This window comes from Globicephala melas, chromosome X (assembly GCF_963455315.2).
Source record: "Globicephala melas chromosome X, mGloMel1.2, whole genome shotgun sequence".
NCBI lineage: Eukaryota > Metazoa > Chordata > Mammalia > Artiodactyla > Delphinidae > Globicephala > Globicephala melas.
Window position 1 is genome coordinate 64741911 of NC_083335.1, and position 13746 is coordinate 64755656.

Sequence of the window (13746 nt, forward strand, 5' to 3'; positions counted from 1 at the left end):
AACCAGAGGTATTTGAAAGGTCTTAGGTCTTTAGGCTCTTTACCCTTAGTAGCCATGAGCTCTCTGGACTTGGAAGGGAAGTTGGTCCAAAATGGTGTGCACATAGATGAGGAGTGAAAGTGCCAATGTAGTTTTACTTTCTCTGAATGTTGGCTGACATTTCTCAGCCTTCAAAGCTGATTGGGAGGAGTTTGGCTGGGACTGAAAGACAAGGAGACTCCTTTTTCTTTTGTAGTGGATCTTCCTGCATAGTAGAGAATGACTCAAAATGTTGATGAAAACCTGAGGGTCGGGGTGGGGAGGTGTTCTAAACAAAGGCCTGTTTTCCCTGTTATCAGGTATTTCCCCTTGCCATTTTATGGGGTTGAGCTTTCTCCACATTCACTTTCATCTTTCCTTCCCCTTCTCATTTCTTTCTAATCCCTTTTCACATGTCAACCCAGAACCTGCAGTCTCTAATTAGCAAAGATGACAGGTAAGAACTTAACTAGCTTTATTTGGTTGTTTTACCTTTCCTCTGAGCCTTTCAGCAGGACCAGACCAGCTGAGGTGTGTGGTACTACCTCTGAGGGAGGTCTCCAAGGCCCTTTGAAAGCATCCTTTGGTTTGGGGAGGTGAGCATTACAGCCCCAAAGGTGCCTGCAGTGCAGTTTGCAACTACTCCAGTAACCTGTTTCACTTTAGCTGAGTAGTGGGGAATCATATTAGCAGCGTGGGAGTATGCAGGTTTGTATATTATCATGGGTAAGAGTAGAAATGTCTGGAGTATGTGGTCCTTTATTTGGAGGTATTTTTAAATTTCCTCCTTGATTTCTTCAGTCATCTCTTGGTTATTTAGTAGCATATTGTTTAGCTTCCATGTGTTTGTGTTTTTTACAGTTTTTCCCCCTGTAATTGATTTCTAATCTCATAGCATTGTGGTCGGAAAAGTTGCTTGATATAATTTCAATTTTCTGAAATTTATTGAGGCTTGATTTGTGACCCAAGATAGGATCTATCCTGGAGAATGTTCCATGTGCACTTGAGAAGAAAGGGTATTCTGCTGCTTTCGTGTGGACTGTCTTATAAATATTAAGTCTATCTGGTCTAATGTGGCATTTAAGGCTTGTGTTTCTTTATTAATTTTCTGTCTGGATGATCTATCCGTTGGTGTAAGTGAAGTGTTAAAGTCCCCCACTATTATTGTGTCACTGTCGATTTCCCCTTTTATGGTTCTTAGCATTTGCCTTATGTATTGAGGTGCTTCTATGTTGGGTGCATAAATATTTACAATTGTTATACCTTCTTCTTGGATTGATCTCTTGATCATTATGTAGTGTCCTTCCTTGTCACTTGTAATAGTCTTTATTTTTAAGTCCATTTTTTCTGATATGAGTACTGCTACTCCAGCTTTCTTTTGATTTCCATCTGCATGGAATATCTTCTTCCAGCCCCTCACTTTCAGTCTGTATGTGTCCCTATATCTGAAGTGGGTCTTTTGTAGGCAACATATATATGGGTCTTATTTTTGTATCCATTCAGCCAGCCTGTGTCTTTTGGTTGGAGCATTTAATCCATTTGCATTTAAGGTAATTATCGATATATATGTTACAATTACCATGTTCTTAATTGTTTTGGGTTTGTTTTCATAGGTCTTTTTCTTGTCTTGTGTTTCCCACCTAGAGAAGTTCCTTTAGCATTTGTTTTAATGCTGGTTTGGTGGCGCTGAATTCTTTTAGCTTTTGCTTGTCTGTAAAGCTTTTGATTTCTCCATTGAATCTGAATTAGATCCTTGCTGGGTAGAGTAATCTTTGTTGTAGGTCTTTCCCTTTCATCACTTTAAATATATCCTGCCACTCCCTTCTGGCCTGCAGAGTTTCTGCTGAAAAATCAGCTCATAACCTTATGGGGATTCCCTTGTATGTTACTTGTTGTTTTTCCCTTGCTGCTTTTAATATTTTTTCTTTGAATTTAATTTTTGTTTGTTTGATTAATATGTGTCTTGATGTGTTACTCCTTGGGTTTATCCTGTATGGGACTCTCCAGTTCCTGGACTTGGTTGGCTATTTCCTTTCCCATGTTAGGGAAGTTTTGACTACAATATCTTTGAATATTTTCTCAGGCCCTCTCTCTTCTCTTCTTCTCCTGGGACCCTTATAATTCAAATGCTGGTGCGGTTAATGTTGTCCCAAGGTCTCTGAGACTATCCTCATTTCTTTTCATTTTTTTTTCTTTATTCTGCTCCTCAGCAGTTATTTCCACCATTCTCTCTTCCAGCTGATTTATTTGTTTTTCTGCCTCAGTTATTCTGCTACTGATTCCTTCTAGTGTATTTTTCATTTCTCTTATTGTGTGTTCATCACTGTTTGTTTGTTCTTTAGTTCTTCTAGGTCCTTGTTAAACATTTCTTGTATTTTCTTGATCCATGCCTCCATTCTATTTCTGAGGTTTTGGATCATCTTTACTATCATTACTCTGAATTCTTTCTTCGGTAGCTTGCCTATTTCCTCTTCATTTATTTGGTTTTGTAAGTTTTTACCTTGCTCCTTCGTCTGTAACATATTTCTCTGTCATCTCATTTTTGTTGATGGGAGGGGCTGTGTTCCTGTATTTCTGGTTGTTGACCTGAGGCGTTCAGCACTGGAGCTTGCAGGCAGTTGGGAGGAGCTGGGTCTTGGTGCCAAGATGAGGACCTCTGGGAGAGCTCACACCAATTGATTAATATTCCCTGGGGCTTGAAATTCTCTGGTAGTCCAGTGGCTTGGATTCCATGCTCCCACCACAGGGGCTCTGGCCTGGCCCCCAGCCTGGGAACCAAGACCCCACAAGCCATGTGATGTTGCAAAAAAAAAAAAAAAGAGAGAGAGAGAGAGAGAGAGAGAAAGCCCAAGGCAAATAATAAAAACCAAACCAAACAAACAAATAGAAAAATAAACTCACAAATAAAAAAGAAAAGAAAACAAACAAATAAAACCCAAGACAAATAATAAAAACAAATCCAAGCAAACCAGAAATAAACTACTAAGCCAACAACAATAACAAAACAAAAAAAAAAAACAAGGGAAGCAAAAAACAAGAAGACACCAAAACAAACAAGAGAGCCCACAAACCAAAACCAATAATAAAAACAAAACTAACCTAAACAGAAGACAAAAAGAAAACAAAAGGCTTCCCTGGTGGTGCAGTGGTTAAGAATCTGCCTGCCAATGCAGGGGACATGGGTTAGAGCCCTGGTCTGGGAAGATCCCACATGCCGCAGAGCAACTAAGCCCGTGTGCCACAACTACTGAGCCTGTGCTCTAGAGCCCATGAGCCAAGACTACTCTAGCCCACGTGCCACAACTACTGAATCCTGTGAACATAGAACCTGTGATCCACAAGAAGAGAAGCCATTGCAATGAGAAGCCCTTGCACCACAATGAAGAGTACCCCCTGCTCGCTGCAACTAGAGAAAGCCTGTGCACAGCAACAAAGACCCAATGCAGCCAAATAAATAAATAAATAAAATAAATCTATAAAAAACCAAAATCATAAAAACAAACTGAAAGAAAATCTAAGTGAAGAAAACACAAACACACAAAAATGACAAAAAGAAAAACAAAAAATAAAAAAGAGGAAAACAAAACAAAGCAAAGCAAAATATGAAAGGAACAAAGCAAAAAGAAAACAGACAACAAACAAAAAAGCACAGAACATTAACAAAGAATAAAAAATAATAAAATAAAATTAGAAAAATAAAAAAATATATTAGAAATAATAAAAGTGAAACTGTAACAACAAAATAAGACAGAACACCAACAGTCAAAAAAATAAAAAATAAAATTAAAGATTAAAAAACTTACCCTTTCCCCTCCCTGTGTCCTCAAGTCCATTCTCTAGTAGGTCTGTGTCTTTATTCCCGTCCTGCCCCTAGGTTCTTCATGTGTATAGGCGATTCACTTTGTTATAAAGCAGAAACTAACACACCATTGTAAAGCAATTATACTCCAATAAAGATGTTTTAAAAATGTAAAAAAAAAAGGAAAATAAAAAAATAAAAAATTCCATGGTTCCTCTGCTATCTGTGTCCTTGCCCCCATGGTGAGATACAGCCAACCCCTGCCTCCCCTGGTGGCCCTCCAATACCTCTAGGTAGGTCTTTGGACCAAATGTGTCAGCCCCACCTCTGCCTCTCACCAGCATCTGCTCCTGAAACTGACCCATAGTACATGTGCCTGAACAGGTGAGCTGGAGTGCAGGCTTCCATGGGCATGGCTGCAGGGGCCAGTGCAGCTTGAGGAGGATTTTGGGGAGGTGGCTCTCGGCCCACCAGGACCTATGCGGCCACAGGAGGCTTTGTTACGGGTGGCATGTGGGCAGCTCTGACTTGCACAGGCCATGGAGGCTTTGGGGAGGTGGAGTTTTGGTACACTGGGACCTGCGCGGCCAGGTGAGGCTTTGTCAGGGATGGTGGGCATGCTGCTGGGACCCTCGTGGCCTGTGGGGTTTTGCAGGGGCAGTGCCTGGGTCCATCAGGACCTGCACAGCTAGAGGAGACTTTGGTGTAGTTGGGGCTCCTAAAAAGTTATTTTTATGAGTCTTCTTGAAAATCTTCATTTTGTAAAAGCATCAGTGTAAAATAATTATTGTCTATAAAGGAAAAAACTTAAAATAGCATGGTTAAAGATTTGAGTACAATGCAATTAGTAGGAAATTTGGATATTTCTGTAACAGATAACATTTTAGGGTAATAACTAAATTTATGACTGATAACTTTATATCAAGACATATCAGATGTTAGGGATTCCATATAAAATATGGAATATCTATATTAATTACATTTATCTATACACTATAACCTAAGGTTCATCTCCAATTACTTGACAATGTTTTTGATGTAATTTAACAAACCAAATAAACTTAATTATTTTAACGTTCATCTCTGAGATGTCTCAGATATGCTCCCTTGAAGCATCCCAAAGTCAGCTGGAGGCCAAAAGAGCTTTAGTTGGATTTTAATATTTGGGAAGTTTGTTAAAAATATCAAAAAGTTTTGAAAACACAGCAGGATCATAGGTCACTGTGAAGCAATACTTTTTCATTTAACCAAAGTCCCAAAACGATTAAAAGAAAACAACAAATGTGGATCAGAAGGGCACAGAAACTCACAAAATCTGTTGTCAAAAAGGAGCACTCTAACAGAGACAGAAATCAAATTCCAGTCTTGTGTTAGCTTACTTAACAAAATCCATTTACTTAGTTAATTTTGATCTAAATTTATTTAATCCTGACCATGAATACATATTTTTTCTCAAGGTTCCTTTCCATAACCTTTCATCCCATATATGCCTGTCCCTTATTTTTCCATCCAAATAACACCAACCAGCTCTAAGAAATACTTTCTTTCTTTTCCCTCAGCAAAATGTAGTTCTATCCCTCATACCTTCTTTACTGAAAACACACATTCTACTTTCCTACTGTACACTGAAATGTTTCTGTGTTATTCCTATTAGCTTTAATTACAAGTTTAAATTAGAATCCTCAGCTTTTAAAAACCTTAACTTCTACTGAAAATTAAGAAGTAAACTATTATGAACTGTCTTTTACATTAGCATTCTATAGATTGGTGAACATAAATACCAGTGATAATTTCTAAAAGCATTTTTTTATACAGAATATCTCAGGGTGGCACCAAACATTTTCATTAATAGTCCTAAATACCTTTAGTTTCTCTGTTTAGTAATTGATGTCTCAGTATCTTATTTTTTTGGAAATTTTCCAGCTATTCAATAAACTTCCATCACAAATTAGCACAATTCTATAACTTTAAGTTACCAAATATCTGGAAAGATCATTTTAAGTAGACATTTCTAAAATATAATTATTTTAAAAGTTTACCCAAAATCTCTTATCTCATTTACAGTTAAAGTCTCATAATATCAAGTTTTTTCCCTTGCAACAGAAATAAGGTCTTATTTCACTTCTATTAAACCTAGTTAGAATAGTATTAATGCTGTTGACATGTCTATATTAATTAGATCAACAAACTTTAATACCAGGTATCAACTTAATATTCCATTTTTCCCAGTTCACATCAACCTGAAAGTCATTTCGGCCAGTTTCTTTATTTGTAAGCATTTTCTTTTAAATTAAATAGAGCTGTTTATAAATTCAATTTTGATAATACTTTCCAGAGGTAGATATATCTCATATGTATATTGTGTACACACACATAAATAGGCAAAACTAGAGATCTCATGGCTTCACTTTAAAGCTTAGTTATGAATCAGGTATTACAATATAAACTTACTAGTTTACAAACAGTTGGATTACATTAAAGTTGCTTGCTCAGATGACTAAGGTTTTGCTATTTGTAAAGTTTGGCTCAGGGAGCATTCCCAGCGGTTTGGATTTTAAAACTGCCACTTTGTCATTTTTTTTTCTTGGTTTCAGGTCTTGCCTCGTTAGACTCAGTCTCAGTTCCTTGTAGCCTGTATTTACATTTCTAGTTTGTAGAGATTTGCAAGAGAAAGACAGTTGCTTTTAGTTTCCAAAGAACAGGTCTGTCACCTAGATGATACTGAAAGGTTTTATCAGTGACAAGATTTCTAACTAAACTGAAATTTATTTTATGAGTTCTATGTTCTAGAACTTTAGAGTTTAATTTATCATGCCTTCAAAGGTTTGTGTAAGGCATTCAGCAAAGACTTGCATTTTGAGTTCACAAGTTAAGCCCAGAGCAAAATCACTATTTTTTATTTTTATCAGCCCTTGAATGTTAGTTCCCAGTTTTTACTTATTTGTATGGCTCAGGTTACCCTATTGGTTTCCTTTAGTATGTTTAATATTTCCTAAGTGGCAATCTATATGACTTGTCTTATAATGCCATGCATGGAAGTATTTCCCAGTGAAGCCTACCTATCCCGCAATATAATTAAACAAAAGAGATGTAACCATCTTATAAAAAGGATATTTAAATATACCAATTTTATATACTTTCATCTCAATTCCATCAGCTTTATACCTTTAACTTTGCTTTTTATTAGGATCCAATCAACAAGCTTTGATCTTACAGGAGGAGTTCTAGAAGTTTTTCTTCTTTTTGTTCCCTGTCCATTTTCTCTATTTTTATATAAAAGGCTCTGAGATCCCCAGAGTGGGAACTCAAGCCCTTTGGCCTACCTGTTGCCCAAAATAATTGCTGGTCAAGTACCTCAGTGTAAATTTTTTCTAGCCCCTTAAGTATATATTTTAAAACTGGGGTAAATAGAACGGACTTGTTTGGCTTTTAATGTTGGGGACCAGTAGGGTGTCCCTTTTGGCCCATTTAACCTTAGGTAGTGCAGTAATATCAAAACCTTGTGTTTTACAATAGCCAAGACATGGAACCAACCTGAATGTCCATTGACAGATGAATGGATAAAGATGTTGTACATATATACAATGGAATATTACTCAGCCATAAAAAGAAACAAAATTGAATTATTTGTAGTGAGGTGGATGGACCTAGAGCCTGTCATATGGAGTGAAGTAAGTCAGAAAGAGAAAAACAAATACTGGATTCTAATGAATATATATGGTATATATATATTAAAAAATGGTACTGATGAACCTAGTCGCAGGGCAGGAATAAAGATGTAGACATAGAGAATGGACTTGAGGACACAGGGTGGGAGAGGGAAGCTGGGACGAAGTGAGAGTAGCATCGACATATATACACTACTGAATATAAAATAGTTAGCTAGTGGAAAGCAGCAGCATATCACAGGGAGATCAGCTCAGTGCTTTGCAATGACCTAGAAAGGTAGGATAGGGAGGATTGGAGGGAGGCTCAAGAGGGAGGGGATATGGGGACATATGTATGCATATGGCTCATTCACTTTGGTGTACAACAGAAACTAACACAGTATTGTGAGGCAATTATACTCCAATAAAGATCTATTTAAAAAAATCTTGTGTTTTAATCACATAAATGTCCATTTTATTTATCCCATTTTAAATAACCATCTAAAGATTTCTTTATTCATTTGAAATAATTCCTTGTAAAATTCCTACCTTGGGGCTTCCCTGGTGGCACAGTGGTTGAGAGTCCGCCCGCTGATGCAGGGGACACGGGTTCATGCCCTGGTTTGGGAGGATCCCACATGCCGCGGAGTGGCTGGGCCCATGAGCCATGGCCGCTGAGCCTGCGGTCTGGAGCCTGTGCTCTGCAACGGGAGAGGCCACAACAGAGAGAGACCTGCATACCACAAAAAAAAAAAAAAGAAAAGAAAAATTCCTACCTTGTTGGAAATAGTACCTAGAATTTCCTTACAGGATTTTTCCTGTTAACATTAATTATTCTAATGCTTTTATTAGCATCTGTAAGGCCCATTGAGGGGAAGCAAAGACCACAAATGAAGCTTCCCAAACCAGTTTTTCTTGTTTTAAACTAAAGAAGTTTTTAGGTTAACTATAATAAATATATATATATTTCTTTTTTCTGCATTTAGTTTGATTTTTGTTTTATAAGTATCAGTAAAACAGCTGTTTATAACGAGAGCACTTTAGATTCACCAATTTATGCGTTTCTCAAATTTAAAAGGATCCATCATTTGGCCATTAATAAAATATATTAATAGTGATTAAAACCAAGATGATGCAAGAGGCTTCCTCATAAGAGAGTGGGGGAGGATGTAAGCTAAGTAAAATCAGGAGAGTTTACTCTCAAAAATAGTATGGCAGAGGTCAAATTTTCAAAGCATGTGTGTACACACACACACACACACACACACACACAGGGAATGTTCTAGGAAGATCAGAAAGAACATTTACATTTCAAAGACACAGAGAAATGCGAATTTTCCCCTACAAGGCCTTTGTTTAAAGTCAGAATGCTGAAAAGATGTTTTTACCAAGCCAGCTTTTTAAACTTAATTTAACTTAACTGCATATGCAATAAAAGAGCCCCATTATTTTAGGGCGAGATTTCCTTTAATTTCCAGTTAAGTAAATACTTGTAAGTTTTGTACGTACATTAACCTGGCTGGGGTATTAGTTGGAGGCTGGCAATCTGTTGTTCCTTTTTCTTTTATTTTGAAACCTTTATTTCCCATATTAGGTTGAATTTGTCAGGGATAAAATTTACTAACGAAGTTGTGTGGTGGCCAGCGTATTGCTGGTGAGCTTAACTCCTCTAGGCGTCACCCTAGAGTCGTTTCAGCTGTCTTATGTGTCTCGGTTTCTCCCGTTGGTGGTCTAAGACCACCGTGGGTGCTCGGATTGCTGAATGGCCAATTCTTATCTGCGACCCCTGGACGAGCAAGTGTTTTAATTAATGAGAAGGTTTCCCTATGGGACCACTGCATGGTATGAGGACTCTGCCTCCACCACTCCCGTAAATTTCTCAGTCGCCTGAGAAAGCCGTAACTGGTTGGGAGGAGACTTGTCCCTTTTCTTTGAAGCAAAGCTCTTATGTAATATCTTCACTTTTATCCCAACAAATTCTATTAAGGCAGCCAAACTGAGGAAAAGCGTCAGATCAGCCTCTTACCTAATCACTCAGCCAAGACCACTCAGTCTCTTACAACTGAGCAAACACTGGTATTTTTCAACTAGCCCCCCCCAACACACCCCCCCCCGCCCCCAGTATCTTTCACCTGAGTGGGTATTCCCTGGTATCTTTCAAATGAGCCCCCCTCCCCAGTATCTTTCAATTGGAAGGGCAGGTACCTGTTGCACACTGCCAATTAAAACTCAGGATGATCAACCAATACTTGAAGATCTGTGAACAAGGAGAGACTTACCCAAATTTGTCTTGACTCCCCAAGCAGGTGGATGGGTGCAAGGGGCCCCTGCTGGTACCAAGGCTCTTGTTCCTCTTAGAGTTCAGGTGAAAGAGGAAAGTCCACTCTGGGTCCCTTCATGGTTGCCATAAGTGTTGACTTAAAAAAATGCACAACCTGAGAGTTGTGAGTTAAGTTTTATTTGGGGCAAAATGAGGACTGTAGTCCAGGAGACAGTGTTTCAGATAGCTCTGAGAAACTGCTCCAAGAAGGCGAGGGGGGGAGCTAGGATATATAGGAGTTTTGCAACAAAGGGCAGGTAGTTGGGAACATCAAAAGATTACTGTTAATTAAAGAAACCAGATATGTCAAGTTAAGGAATTCAGTGCTTTTCTATGTATTGGAAGATGCAAGAGTCTGGGCTCACTGAAATCATTCCTTTGATCTGCACCTCAGCTATCTGGGGCCAGTTTTCACATCCTGAGTTTCTTCAGGGCTCACTGAAGGGAGTGGCTGCAGACTGATGGCTGCTATAGATGGCAGCAATTCTTTCCTTCTTGAGTTTCCTCAGGGCTCACTGTCTCATGTTGGAGAGCTGCAATCACTGATGACTGTGACATCATTTATTTACTGATATGGCAGGCAATATTCCATTTCTCACTGGGTATCCACCTCTCATGTGGCAACTTCAACATCTGGGGTATCAGACGTGTACAAACTTTCTCCTCGGAGACACTGGCAACTTGGTTTTATTATTGACATGGGCTGGAGGGAGAAGGTGGAGGAGGTGTTCACTGACTTCCTCAGCTCTGGGGTGGATTGCAGCCAGTCCCCTTAGATATGTACTAAGGTTAGAAGCCTAACTTTTGGGCACCAGCTTGTAAAGTGTGCAAACCCTTTTCAGGGAAAAACTGAGAGATGGACATTTTTGCCTTCTCTCTCTATGCTGAGCTCTGAATGGATAGCCAGTTAATAACTATTTTTTTTTGCTTGCCACAGTTCTGGGGGCTTGTGAATGGAAGCTCCATTGGCTATGAGAGTCAGCTGGTATAGGTACTGTGCTTTGAACAGCAGTCATAAAAGCTGGGGTGCAGATGTGTGTACAAGCTCCTTTCAGGGAGATACTGGTAACTTGGAGCTGGTTGGAGGGAGAAGACAGAGGAGATGCCTTCAGGCTTCTCTAGTTTCTGGGGAGGTATACAGCTAGTCCCTAATGTGTGTTAAATTAGAAGCCTGGTCCTCAGATAGCAGCTTTTAAAGTATACAGATAAACCTCTTTCAGGGAAAGACTGGAAGATGGGCATTTTTCACCTGCTCCCTTTATGTTGAACCTTGGGGGTATAGTTGTGGCAAGTGCTTGTTAAGAACTGCTTTTTTGTTTGCCATAGTCCTGTGGGTCTCTTGGATGCAAGCCTTATTGGTTTTCAATGCTAGGTATTTTGGGGGCTTCTACTTTAAGTGGGAGTGTTAAATATTGGAACACTGGATATAAAGTCCAAACTTTTGCTCCTCAGTGAGAAGCAGGGAGTTGGGTATTTCCTCCTGATTGTATGATGCTGTGCTAGAGGTGAGGTTTATAGTGAGAATATGTCTCAGCTTTTCCTACCCCTCTTGATGTGGGTATTTTCTCATTAACCCTATGTGTAGGAGCCATTCAGCTAGTTTATGAATCTCTTTCAGAGGAAATTGCTCTGTGTGTAGCTGTACATTCAGTGCGTCCATGGGAGGAGGGGAGCACAGGAGCCTCCTATGTCACCATCTTGGTTGACCTTCTTCCAAAATTATTTTCTCAATCCATCTCTTTCATTATTTTGCAAAAATACTTGAAAAGATATTAGCACATTGAATAGGCATTATTTACCTATGGATGCATAACAATATATCCCAAATCTTGGTGGCTTCAACAACAATAAATATTTATTATCTCATACAGTTTCTCTGGGTCAGGAATTTGGGAGTGGCTTAGCCAATGATCCTCTCTTAGAGTTTTTCATGAGGTTGTAGTCAAGATGTTGGTTAGGGCTGCAGTCGTTTAACTTTTTTTTCCCCCTGTCAACTAAAATAAATATTCAAAACCTAAAAGTGGAGAGGTATGTTTTATTCAGCGGGAATTTTTAGGACTTCAAGCCCAGGAGACAACATCTCAAGTAACCCTGAGAAAACTGCTCCAAAGAGACGAGGAGGGAGCTAGGATATATAGGAGTTTTACAACAAAGGGCTGGTAGTAGGAACAAAAGATTACTCTTAATAAAAGAAAACTAGATATCTCAAGTTAAGGAATTTAGCGCTTTTCTATGTATAGGAAGATGCAAGAGTCTGGGCTCACTGAAATCATTCCTTTGATCTGCACCTCAGCTATCTGGGGCCAGTATCCTGTGTTTTCATATCCTGAGTTTCATTAGTGCTCACTGTGGGGAGTGGCTGCAGTCCGATGGCTGCTAGATGGCAGGTATTCTTTGTTTTCTTCATGAGTTCCCTCAAGGCTCACAAGCTCACCATCATGGCTGATGACTGTGACATCCTTTGTTTATGATATGGCAGGCAATATCCCATTTCTCACCCCATTTACTGAGACACAACATTGTGTAAGTTTGACATATAACATTGTGTAAGTTTAAGATGCACAATGAGATAATTTGGTACACATATAGATTGTAAAATATTTACAATAATAAAGTTAGTTAATATAACCTTTACCTCACATACTTACAATTTTGTTATTGTCGTTGTTATGGTGATAACATTATAGCTCTACTCTCATAGTAACTTTCAAGTATACAACACAATATTGCTGACTATAGTCACCATGCTGTACATTAAATCCCTGGAACTTATTCATCTTATAACTGAAAGTTTGACCTTTGGCCAACATCTCCTCATTTCCATTACCAACAGCTGCTGGCAACCACCATTATACTCTGTCTATGAGTATGATGTTTTTAAATTCCATATATAAATAAGATCATAGAGTATTTGTCTTTTTCTGTCTGACTTATTTCACTTAGCATAATGCCCTCAAGGTCCATCCATGGTGTCACAAATGACAGAATTTCCTTATTTTTATGGCTGAATATATACACACACACACACACACACACACGTGCACATGTGCACACACACACACACACACATTCTTTCATCCATTCATCCATCAATGGATGCTTATGTTGTTTCCATGTCTTGGCTATTGTGAATAATGTTGCAATGAACATGAGAGTGCAGATTCATTCTGAAATACTTATAGATTCACAGGAAGTTATAAAGATAGTACAGAGGGGTCCCATATACTCTTCATTCAGTTTCCCAATGGTTATATATTAATTATAGTACAATATCAAAACCAGGAAATTGACATTAATAAAATGTATGTGCATAATTCTGTCATTTTATCACGTGTAGATTTGCAGTCACCACTGCTGTAATCATGATACAAAATAATTCGATCACAAATATCCCTCATGTTACCTTTCAGTCAGTATAGCCTCAGCCTTCTCTCCGCTTCTCTTGTCTCTAACTTCTGGCAACTACTAATCTGTTCTGTGTCTCTATAGCTTTGTCATTTTGAGAATGTTATATAAATGGAATCATACAGTATGTGACGTTAGGGATTGGCTTTTTCACTCAGCAAAATGGCCTTGAGATCCATCCAAGATGTTGCATGTATCAATAGTGTGTTCCTTTTTATTGCTGAGCAGTATTCCATGATTGATGATATGTGCCAAAGTTTGTTTAACCATTTATTAATTGCAGGGAATTTTGGTTGTTTCTGGTTTTTGGCTAGTGTGAATAAAGCTGTTATGAGCAATCTTGTATAAGTATTTATGTACATATAAGTTTTTGTTTTTCTGGGAAAAATGCCCAGGAGTGACCCTCCCTTATTTATAATATAATTATCTTAAATATTTCCTCTACATATGTTGAGAATCACATCAGACAGTGCTATAATTATGTTTCAACTATCAAATATAATTTTAAAAACTCCTAAGTAGGAGTAATTGTCGTCTTGATTGCTGTTTCTTCTTTG